This window comes from Lytechinus variegatus, chromosome 12 (genome assembly GCF_018143015.1).
Source record: "Lytechinus variegatus isolate NC3 chromosome 12, Lvar_3.0, whole genome shotgun sequence".
NCBI classification, from domain to species: Eukaryota; Metazoa; Echinodermata; class Echinoidea; order Temnopleuroida; family Toxopneustidae; genus Lytechinus; species Lytechinus variegatus.
Window position 1 is genome coordinate 35,561,909 of NC_054751.1, and position 11,733 is coordinate 35,573,641.

Consider the following 11,733-nt stretch of genomic DNA (forward strand, 5'->3'; position numbering starts at 1 on the left):
CTTTTCTATGTCTAGTGATAAGTAATTTTCCATTTTGTATTCTAGTTTAAAGGTTTTATATGTTTGCAGTTTGGTGGAGTATTCGGTACTTTGTTCATTGCAGAGAGCGTCTTTCCATGATTTAATGTATCTGTCTTGTAGTTTGCTGTGTATAGCTTTTTTTAATCTGTTAATCGAAAACGTATTTTGGTTTTTCCATACATGGGAGAAGCTCAATGAGCTTAGAAAAGATTCAATATATTTGCAGTAATTTATGTTTGTATTTTTGTCCTCAACGTACGATTTATTTACTAGGCTTTTACATGCGGAGTTAGTCATGTGGTGCCAGAATCCGATAGTATCTTTCAATGAAGTGAGGGCAAGAGGGAATCGTCCGGTTTCTGCTAGCATGGCGCTATTCATTGCCGCCTTGTTCGTACCCAAAATTACTTTTAGAAATTTTGATTGTAGGGCTTCAGGGGGGAATGTTTTATAGCAAGTCTCAATTAACTTTTTTTCTTTTATTAAATATTCAACAGCCCAAACTTCTGAATTATAGAGGGCAATTGGTTTTATACAAGAGTCAAAAAGCTTAAGGTGAGCTATAAGGGAGATTCTGTCTTTTGGTAAAATGTTTCGTAAACTGAAGAGGGCTTTTCTTGCTTTGTTGAACAAGTGTTTTATAGCATGAGTAAATGTGCACGATGGTTTAAAGATTATTCCTAAATATTTATATTCGTTAGCAATTTCTATCTCGGTATTATCAAAGAAAAATTTATTCTTATTAAGTGTTCTACCTGCTTTATTAAAAATTATTATTTTGGTTTTCTTTGTATTTATTTCTAGGTTCCACTTTATACAATATGTCTTTAAATGGTTTAATGCTGTTTGAAGCCCAAGTTCATTTTCGGAAGTGATAACAAGATCATCGGCATAGAGAAGACACGATATCTTTTGACCTGAATTCAGTGTTACTGGATGACAATCATCCCCAAATGAATCAATAATATCATTTAAGTAAATGAAAAAAAGGGTGGGGCTTAATACGCAACCTTGTTTTACTCCAACCGAAGTGGGGAATGATTGTGTTATTTTATTTTGTAATTTAATGGAAAAACGTACATCATGGTACATATTTTCAATTATATCATAGAACGGACCAGAGATGTTGTAGTTTTTTAGTTTAAAAAGAAGAGCGTTTCTGTTAACAAGGTCAAAGGCTTTCCGAAAGTCAACGAAACATACATATAGATATTTATTCTTTTTAAACATTTTATTGAAGAACATGATCGTGCATCAATGCTGACAAGGTAAGGGGCCAAGCTTAAAGAAGTGGATAATTTAAGTATTTAGATTCTTACATATCAGTGTTGTAGTGCCTTGATGCTCATCCTTGGCCTTAAGGCGCCTTAAGGTCTACTTTTTCAAAGCCTTGGCCTTTAACATTCAAATTTTAGACCTGAGAGGGCCTTGGCCTTGGCTATGAGGATTTTGAGCCTAGGAATTTCAAGGCTTTTTCAAGGCATTTTGTATTTTGTACTTCCATTTGTAAGTAATTAGAAATGTTTCAATTGTTCTGTATATTTAATGAAACTAATGGTAAATACTACTAGTCAGCATGCAGTAGCAGCTGCAGTAGTAAATGTATACTAGCAGTGCGATCAATTGTAATTATCACCATTATTAAGAATTATCATCAGATATGTAACAAAGAATACAGCAGTGATGAAAATAGCATTATTTATTAGTAATGTGTTGTAATCATGAATAATGATGACAATAATGACAATATTAATGATATTGATAGTAATAATGATTACGATAAAGATTATATAGTAATTTGATGACAGGAATAATTCTGACAGATCTGACTGCAATTTTGACAATTTTCATACTTTTGAAAATAGCTAACTCTAAAGAATGATAACATTGTTGATTTCTATTCCATTAGGATTTTTCTTGCATTATTTTCTTTGGTCAACAAGAATGTTGTAAGTCTTAGTGATGTTCTATAAAGATTTGGTAAACTTGAACACAATCTTCAATTTTGTTATATCCAAATGGGCTATGTCAATAGCACTGATGAGTCAAAAATTTTCAGAGGAGCCAAGCATGGCATATAGAGCAAAATTTCTGTCAAAAAATTTGAAAGTGATTGGAGCGAGCGAGCACCCTCTTACTACAAGAAAATCTAATTTTGTGATAGATTGTGACAAATATGTTAAGAGAATGATATCACATTTACTCCTTTTTCCCCCTTTTTTCCTTTTCTAAGTTTATTCTTGGTGGTGGAACTTCTCTCTCTCTCTCTCTTTTATTTTATTTATTCATTTATTATTATTTATTTTATTTATTTAGTTATTTTTTTTTTTGGGGGGGTTCTGATATTTTTTAAACAGGCGAAAAAGAGGGATGGGAAGAAAAAGAGAGAAGGGGAGAAACATGTGAGGGCATAAGAAACATGAGAAAGAAGGGGTGACACATTTGGCTGGTTAGGCAAAATATACTGCAAAATTAATAAATATGTTGATAGGCAGAACATCTTTTCTAAATTGTCTATATTAAATTAAAAAAAATTATATGGTTCGACAGTGAATTTCATTTCACTATAATTTGGCTTTAATATAAGGCTCTGCCTTTCTGCCTCTCCTAATACTTTCATTTGTACATTTGTATTACTTGTTTTATATGTTTTCTTTATCTATGCTCCTTTATATGTGTGTATATATCTACATTGTTAAATGTTTTCTTAATGAATGTATTGAATAAATGAAATAAATAAACATCGTATTTGTTTTTGTGTCGATGTGGGCTATTAGAGAACTCTAATTTACTGTTTCAAGAAATGATTAAGATCCCCCAACTAAGGGTATGGGGTGCGCCCCATTTATTTTAAATCCTTTTGAATATAACATTATACCAGTGTTTCAGGTAAAATAAGTATAGAAGATACAACAAATAAGAATGGAAATTTAAAAGTGGTTCTAAGAAAAAAACATGAAAACTGAAAAGAGTCCTAAAAATGACTCATTTTCAGGTCAGCATTTGAAACTTGCACTTTGTGCTCTCTTACCCCCTCCCCCGAAAAATTCCCTGTTCCAAAATCACCCCTTTTCCAAAATCGAAAATACCCCTTTTTCCAAATGAAACATGCCCTTTTTTTGTCTCGCCTGCATATCAAAGCGAGACTATAGGCGTAGCTTTTCCGACGGCGGCGTCGTCAACATTTAAGTCTTGACCAAGGTTAAGTTTCTTGAATGTCATCATAACTTAGAAAGTATGGACCTAGTTAAAAAAACTTGAACATAATGGTAATTAAGTATTACTGAACACCCTGCTTGAGTTTTGGGTCACATGACCAAGGTAAAGGTCATTTAGGGTCAATGAACTTTGACCATGTTGGGGGAATCAATATCGAAATCTTAAGTTTTTAAAATGTCATCATAATTTCTGAAGTATATGGACCTAGTTCATGAAGCTTGGACATAAGGGTGATAGTGTATCACCAAAGATCCTGCCTAAGTTTCAGGTCACACGACCAATGTCAAAGGCCACTTAGGGTCAACAAACTTTTACCATGTTGAGGGTATTTGTGGAATTGTCATCATAACTTTAACATTTTATGGATCTAGTTTATGAAACTTAGACATATCTCTGAACAACATGTGCAAGTTTCAGGTCACATGACGTAGGCCAAAGGTCATTTAGGGTCAACGAACTTTGATAATGATGGGGGTATTTGTGGAATGTCATCATAACTTAAAAGTGTATAGATATAATTCATGAAACTTGGGACATAAGAGTAACCATGTATCCCTGAAAATATATTGTGCTTGTTTCTGGTCACATGACCAAAATCAAAGGTCATTTAGGGTCAACGATTGTGTTGGGGGTATTTTGTGGAATTGGCATCATAACCTAGAAAGTTTATGGATATACACATTAAGGGTAAAGTATGAATGAATGTTTTGCACATGTCTTAGGTCATATGATCATGGCCAAAAGTCATGTGGGTCAATGGACATAATATTTTATTATCATATGAGTGTTTTTTGTGAATAATTATTTAATAGCTGTTCAAAGTCAGCACTGCTGCTTATATCGAATCGCCTAATGCAGGCGAGACTGCCAGAGGCGTTCCACTTGTTTTAAAAAGAAATACCCTTTTTTGAGTAAAAAAACAATACATTTTAGGTTAGAAAATCACCAAATTTTGGTTCGCGCTCGCATCAATTACCCGGGGGGGGGGGGCACTTACATTGACGAGTGGATACCATGCGCGACCAAATTAAAAACACGTAAAAAGGATGTCCTTTTCACGATAGGGCACGTTACGTACGTAACGTGGTAAGGGTGTCAAAAACACAAAAATAATGAAAAAAAGGTATCTATTTCACTAGGAAAATTACGTGTTTAGGGTCGAATTTGCGGGGATGATAAAACAAAATTGAAATGTTTTATAAAGGATGTCCTTTTTGCCCCAACACTACGTGTTTAGAGTCCTATTTGCGCGAGGTGTAGAAGGTGGGGTCTTACTAAACCAAATAAGGTAAAGCCGGCGACCGAAGGATCCATAACAATAAAACATTCCTGTACTTGTTTAGGGGTTCATTTCAGGGAATATTTACCAAGAGTATCGTTTTGTTTCCAATACTTGTTAAGGGTAGGGTTTCACACGCCAATACTTGTTAAGGGGTGCATTTTCAGAATATGGAAATTACGTGTTTAGGGTGCTTTTCGAGACCCCATGGTCGCGCATGGTATCCACTCGTGAATGGAAGTGCCCCCCCCCCCCGGGATCAATTATTGTTTAATATGGTACTAATCCTGCTAATGATTAAAAACAAAAATCGGAATATCTAATTTTTGTCTTATTGTACGAAATGTCCAGAAGTTTGTCATGATTCGCGATGGCAACATCTTGCAATGATGTCATTTTTAACAGAAGCGCCATAATTGACCAAAAAAATCGAGTTTTACAACTTCAGAATTTAATGTTTTCAAAACCGCTTTCTCGCGGAAAAGTAAAGCCTAAATCAAAATATCAGTTAGAATTCACTTAAAAAGGGCTTTGCTCCACTTAATTTCTACAAAAAACACAACTACACAATCTCGTTTCGAAAATATGATTTCACCAAAATGCCCATTTTGACATGTAAGTGCCCTTTCGGCTTTAACCCCCCCCCCCAAAAAAAAAACACCCTGCCGCCCCTGTACCAGGGAGTGGACCTACAAAAGTTATATATCCACGCAATTTATAGACCTTTCGAGCGAACGAGGTATGAAAGTGTTAAAAAAAATGTTCAGGAGAAAGGTTGAAAACGAGACAGTAAAAAAGAAGAGAAAGATGAAAAATAGAAGGTACTCGTATAAAAAAATAGAAGAGGGAAGTGGAAAGAGAAAGAAAAGGAATAAAAAATGTGGGAAGAAGAAAAGGGAATGGGTGAGAACGAGAATACAGAGAAAGAACGAGAGAGTGAGAGGAAGGACAAGAGGAAAAAAAAATAAAATAAGGGCATCGGGCATGTAATGGGCACCAATATGATATCTAACGGGCGCCAAATCGGCCAAAATTTTAAGGGAAACCAAATTGGTTTTAAAATAAATGGTACAAATTGACCACAACAAGGCATACGTAGACCTAATTAGCGCTATTTAAAACAAACTCTGGGCGCAGTTTCGGTCTTACTATTCGATAATGTTCTTAGGCATGTTAGGGGGAGCAGAATAGCTTTGGAGGCGGACATCAAACTAACCTGGAACTGTGGGGTGTCAAATTGGTCGTCAAATTGGGGGATATGCCAAATAGAAAGACCGTAACGAATTATATAGATCTTAGCCTCGATAGGTCACCAAAGTTCACGGGTCCAACTTAATCCTAAACTCAGGGGGCGTCATATTTCTTTTAAGGGGCGCCAAATTGACTAGAAAGTATATAAGGGAGCCAAATTCATTTTAAGCAGTGTTAAGTTCATGAACAATTTAAGCGAAGCGCAGTTAAAATTTTTTTAATATGGACCTGAAAAAGGGACAATACAATTATCGTTTAAATCGGTGAAGAGGATAGGTATATCCCTAAACAAATAATGCGAGTGCGAAGCGCGGAATATTTATAGGGGTCCTATATACTGGCCTGAAAACGGACCCAAAGTTTTTAAGCAGTGATTGAATATTTAATCAACATGAAAAATATATCATTAAAAATAATGTGAGCGATAGGATCAAGCTATTCTTTTAACAAAGACGGTGAGGTACAGATCATAAAAGGAGTCAAAAGGTCTCAATGATGGGAGGATAATGTGCATTATTATTTTTTTCTGTTGCAAAAAATGTCTAAGTTTTTGTTTAACTGCATTTCTGCATCAGTATTGTGTTCATGTAGTATTGATCACGAGATCAGGCGAGACTTGTGGTTCGTAAACAACTTTAATATACATGTATAGCATAGGCCTACTGATAAAGGGACAAGTATCGTTTGAATTCGTGAAGAGGATATCACTAAACGAATAATGCGATCGCGAAGCGCGAGCTATTTTTTTAGTACGCCTATAGTGACCTGTCATGGTTTTTTTTCAATCATCGTTTTAATTCATGAACATGATAAGTAGGCCTATAATGCGAGGATGAAAAGCGATACATTGTTATCTACTCGCCTGAAACTGGTAATGGATTTTGAAGCAGCGTTTGAATTCAAAGATAAGTATATCACTAAACGATAATACTAGCGCGAGCTTTAAAGGACAAGTCCACCTCCCAAAACAGTTGATTTTAATAAAAAGAGAAAAATCCAACAAACATAACACTGAAAATTTCATCAAAATCGGATGTAAAATAAAAAAGTTATGACATTTTAAAGTTTTACTTAATTTCACAAAACAGTTATATGCACATACTGGTGGATTCAATTCAATTCAATAATGGTTTATTTAAAACATGCCTCGCAGCCAAAGGCTGAATAAAAACATGTGTACAATTTACAATAGAAAAATACTTAAATACAAACATGCAATGACATAAAATTACTAGAACTTCTTATTGTAATGCAAGGAAATAAATTCTTGCAAGGAAATTGTAAATTAAATCATAATTGTATTGAACATAATAAATATTAAGTATGCAAATTATAAACACTATAATGAGGCACATTGTACATGCATGAATAAAAAGTATTAGAAAAGAGAAGATGGGGAAGGATAAAGACAGCATAGGGAGACAGACAGAAAAAGTGAGAAAGGGGAAGGGTAATTAAACGGAGATATAAATAGAAAGTACAGAGAGAGGATTGGGCCAGAAAGATGAAGATTAAACAAAAGGTATGCATGTACATGTATGACAAGAAATTATGTACAGAGTAGACTGAGTGGGCCAAGGCGTAGAATGAGGATGCACTATCCTAGCAATAGCAAATAAAGAAAACTATATCAATCATATCGTCGGGGGGGGGGGGGGGCAACAAATTTATCTAGTTCTCGTTTAGTAAATCTATGAAGTAGGGGATGGGACTATTTCGGAATCGGCTGGTTTTGCATTTGAATTGATTGTACTTAGGGATTTTCCTTAGCGAAATGTCTAGCCTTTTGGGAGGAGGGAGCCAAGTTCTGCAGTGTGGATTAATTGTAAGAGATTTAGTGATTTTTTTAGCAAGAATTTTCCGTCTAGAATCCAGAGTTTCAAGGTTAATTGTTTGGCAAGCATCTTCATACGACGAGTAATTACGTCCTAGTATAATTCTGCAGACTCTTTTCTGTACTCTTTCTAGGTCAGCGATCTGTTGTTTGGTCAAAGCCCTATTGAAAACCGGTGTGCAATATTCTAATAAGGGACGGATATATCCAACAAAGACAGTTTTTAGATCTTCAACAGGCATTCCATATTGCTTGAGTGATCTGAACATATAAAGTTTCCTATTACACTTCTTTAGAATTTCACCTACATGTTCATCCCATTTCAAATTTGACTGTATTGTTACACCCAGTATCTTGGCGGAAGTGACGAATGCTAGAACAGATTCACCAATGTGTAGGTCATTACGAACAGGGGGTGTTTTCATGAAAGTTACATTCATACCAAAGCACTTGGAGGGATTCAATTTCATATGGTTATTTGTCGACCAATTTTGCAATTCATTGAGACATTCTTGTATTTTGGGGGTGATGATATTACTCTACATTCTGCCAAAGTTAGGTCATCAACATATTTGAAGTAAGGAATAGTTGAAGAATTACATGCGTCATTGATCATAATCAGAAATAGTAACGGACCTAGTTTTGTACCTTGCGGTACTCCTGCATTATTTTCCAAACATTGAGATATTTCACCCTGATACTTAACAAACTGTTGACGACACTGTAGGAAATTTGCGTGGATACGCAAATGAAGAGACTGATGACGCCATCCACTCACTATTTCTTTTGTATTTTATTATATGAATTATGGAATATTCTATATTTCTCCTCATTGTCAAGTGAAACGATTAATTCCTCCCTGAACATGTGGAATGAGTATTGTTTATATGATTCAGTCAAGTTGGTCCTTATTGTCAAATCTATAAAAATGAAATATTGTATAATTAAAAAAAAGAAGAAAGGAATAGTGAGTGACATCATCGACTGTCTTATTTGAGTTGTGCATGTATCACTGTTTTGTGAAAAATAAGGAAAACTTTAAAATGTCATATCTTTCTTAGTGTACATCCGATTTTGAAGAACTCTTCAGCGTTTTGCTAGTTTGATTTTTCTCTATTTTTTCAAATCAAAATGTTTCTGGGTTGGACTTGACCTTTAAATTTGAATAGTTTAAACTTTACCCTTCCCTTTACATCAACCAACACTGCACCCCTTGACATATTTTCTTCCCCGTCTGTTTCCATTCTGTAGCCTCTTTCTTTTTCCCGTCACTCATTTACCCCATTTTGTCTTTCATTCCGTCTTTTCTTTCATCTTTCACTTCTCTCTTCTGTTTCTCTTTCTTTTCCCTCCCTTTACCTCCCCTTCCCTTTCACTTCTTTCTCTTTCTTTAAGCCCCCCATCATTTCATTCTCTATCTCTATCCTTCCCTGTTTTTGCTTTAACCTCTCCCACTTTTTTTTTTTTTGGGGGGGGGTAAGGCCCCTTCGTCCCATCATATGGATTCATGCTTGCATGCAGATACATGTTACACTTCACAATGACTTCATTCGTTTACTCTTATACTAGTTAAAAAATGTAGTCTGTCTCAAATTTTCATCTCAAGTTTACAGACAGTACACATACATTAACCACGAAGACACTTTTTAATATGATATAAACTCTCATTTGTTCAATATAATTTAATGTGTATACATGGCAAGGTGTATAATACAGGCACAATGGAAGAAACAAAGGTGCAAAACATGTATTTCAATACAGGTCATACTATTCAATTCATTACTGTGTTGTAATAAGTTTGTGTGCGTGGTTTAAATAACATACTATATATCCAAAATATGAAAGTTAAAATATGTACAGTAAGAGGTCACATTTCATTCTAGTATTTTAAGTAAATGGTATGATATTCATCATATCAATGATACATAGAATAGAGAAGTGTTTTTATTATCATCCTATCTAAACCTGGCTTGTCAACAGTTGTGTGAATTGTTCAACACTAGATTACAAGTAGGTCAAATATAACTGAATACCAATGTCACAAAGTTGTTACTGTTATAGGGATAGTTTAAAGCAAGAACCATTTCATCATGCATGTATCAGTGATTTCTGTCACTGCACACTGTATACAGGGCAGGCAAGAACTTAATACCAATAGCCCAAATCAATAAATTTGGTGACTAGCTTTTCAAATAAGCTATAACCAAATGTCAATGAATTACAAGGGAATGTTGAAAATGGATGAATTGTTTATTGTAAGATTACTCATTATTACATTAAGTCAAGTTACATAAAGGGTCAATTAGATGTTACACATTGGTATTCTGAATTAATAGAGCCTTTTATTTAACTGCATCAATGAGTCAAGTACAATTGACTTAACCATTTGAGAAAGTCTATCCATTCTCTAAACTACATCATGACATTGATTAATTAGAACTATTTAGGGAAGTTAATCCCAATTTCAAGTTGAATTTTAATGAAAGAAAGTGCGGCAAAATCAATCATTTACAGAGTATAATGGATTTGGAAGTTTTCATTTTTTGATGATATGAGAGCAGTGATTTTTATAGTTGTGCATTCAATATCTCATTAGTAATATTCACTCATGAATTACAGTCATCATGGACCACTGAAAATGGGAATTTACATCATATGACATATAGGGCAGGTACCTGCGTGTGATGTCACTTAATGTTTCTACATACAGGACCAGTCAACCTGCCATAATTCAAATATCTGGCAAGGTCAAGCATTTTTTTTTCTTTATTATCAGACTTGTGTTATATACCTTGTGAGTCAAATCTCTCTCAAGTGATCAAGTCAAACAAAGTTCTGTTGTCCAAAAACATTTTAATTAGGCAAAGATAGTGATTCTTCCTTTGGATCAGAAGCAAACTATATGATGATGCATCATTTGTTGGATATATCATCTGAAGAGTCTTTTTACGAAATGCTCCCCATTCTTTTTTGCAAGATTCTTTTCTTGTACATGTAGCATATGTCATTTGATTTAATATACTGAAAGAGATTACAAGTAAAAAAGACACTGAGTGGACTCCCCTCTGAAAGACAGAGATTATCTCCATAGCAAAACTCTCAAATAGGTAAATATCCTCCCCATGGGTGCACATGTTGTCTCTACACAACGAAAACCCCAACATTAACACTGAATGTTATAATAATATACAGTTCTTTTTATACAGTGCGTTAAAAAAAATGGGACAGATTTGAAAAGTCTATAAAATTTTTGTTTCAAATTATGATCTCTATATTTTGGTGTCAATACGTGCTCTGGATTCTTATCCTTTAAATGCCATTAAAATAATATAGTTTCGTTCATGCTTGAGCGAACACGGAATGTTTTTGTCTGGGGTAAAGGAGGCTTGCGCCAAAATGGCATAAAATGATAAATTTGATGGTCGGATTTCTTGCTAATCAGCAGACTTCCTCTTAACCTTTTCATTAACTCTGCCATAATTTTCGAATTATGCGGTCAAAACTCATTTCCTAATCTACTTATTTGAATAGTTCTGTTGTTGTTCCTTTTTAATATGTCCTCTTTTAGCTTTGAATATTCCTTCTTTAGGCAAGAACATTTTTTTAAACCAAAGTATGGGAGAGCGTTTTTTTTTTTCAAATCCTTTCATTGTGTGCTACAAAGGTTATGGTGCCTTTGAACAGTGGCATCCTGAGGGGTGGGGGCTCGGGTGCTCCCCCCCAAATAAAAAATTATGACCAAGGAAAACAAGTGGAAAGGAAAATAACAGAAAACATAGATAGTGAAATATATATCATTTTCTGAATATTATGTCAAAATTACAAAATTTGATATTTTAATAAAAAAGTGGAAATTTTTGCTTGCTCGTTTCACAACTTTTTAATACATTTTACATGATCTGCCATATCTTGCTCCTTCAAAATTGACTAAATACACCATTGCCATTGAAAGACATGAATCCTTTCCCGTTTGTCCTGTCAAGCACATAATTAAACTTGGTGAAGGATTCAATAACCCCTTGAAAATAGGATTCATGTCTTTTATAGGTACATGTACCATTACATAATTTGTTTCATGTAATAAAGGATTTGAATAATTACAAATTCTCCCAATTAATAATGCAAATCT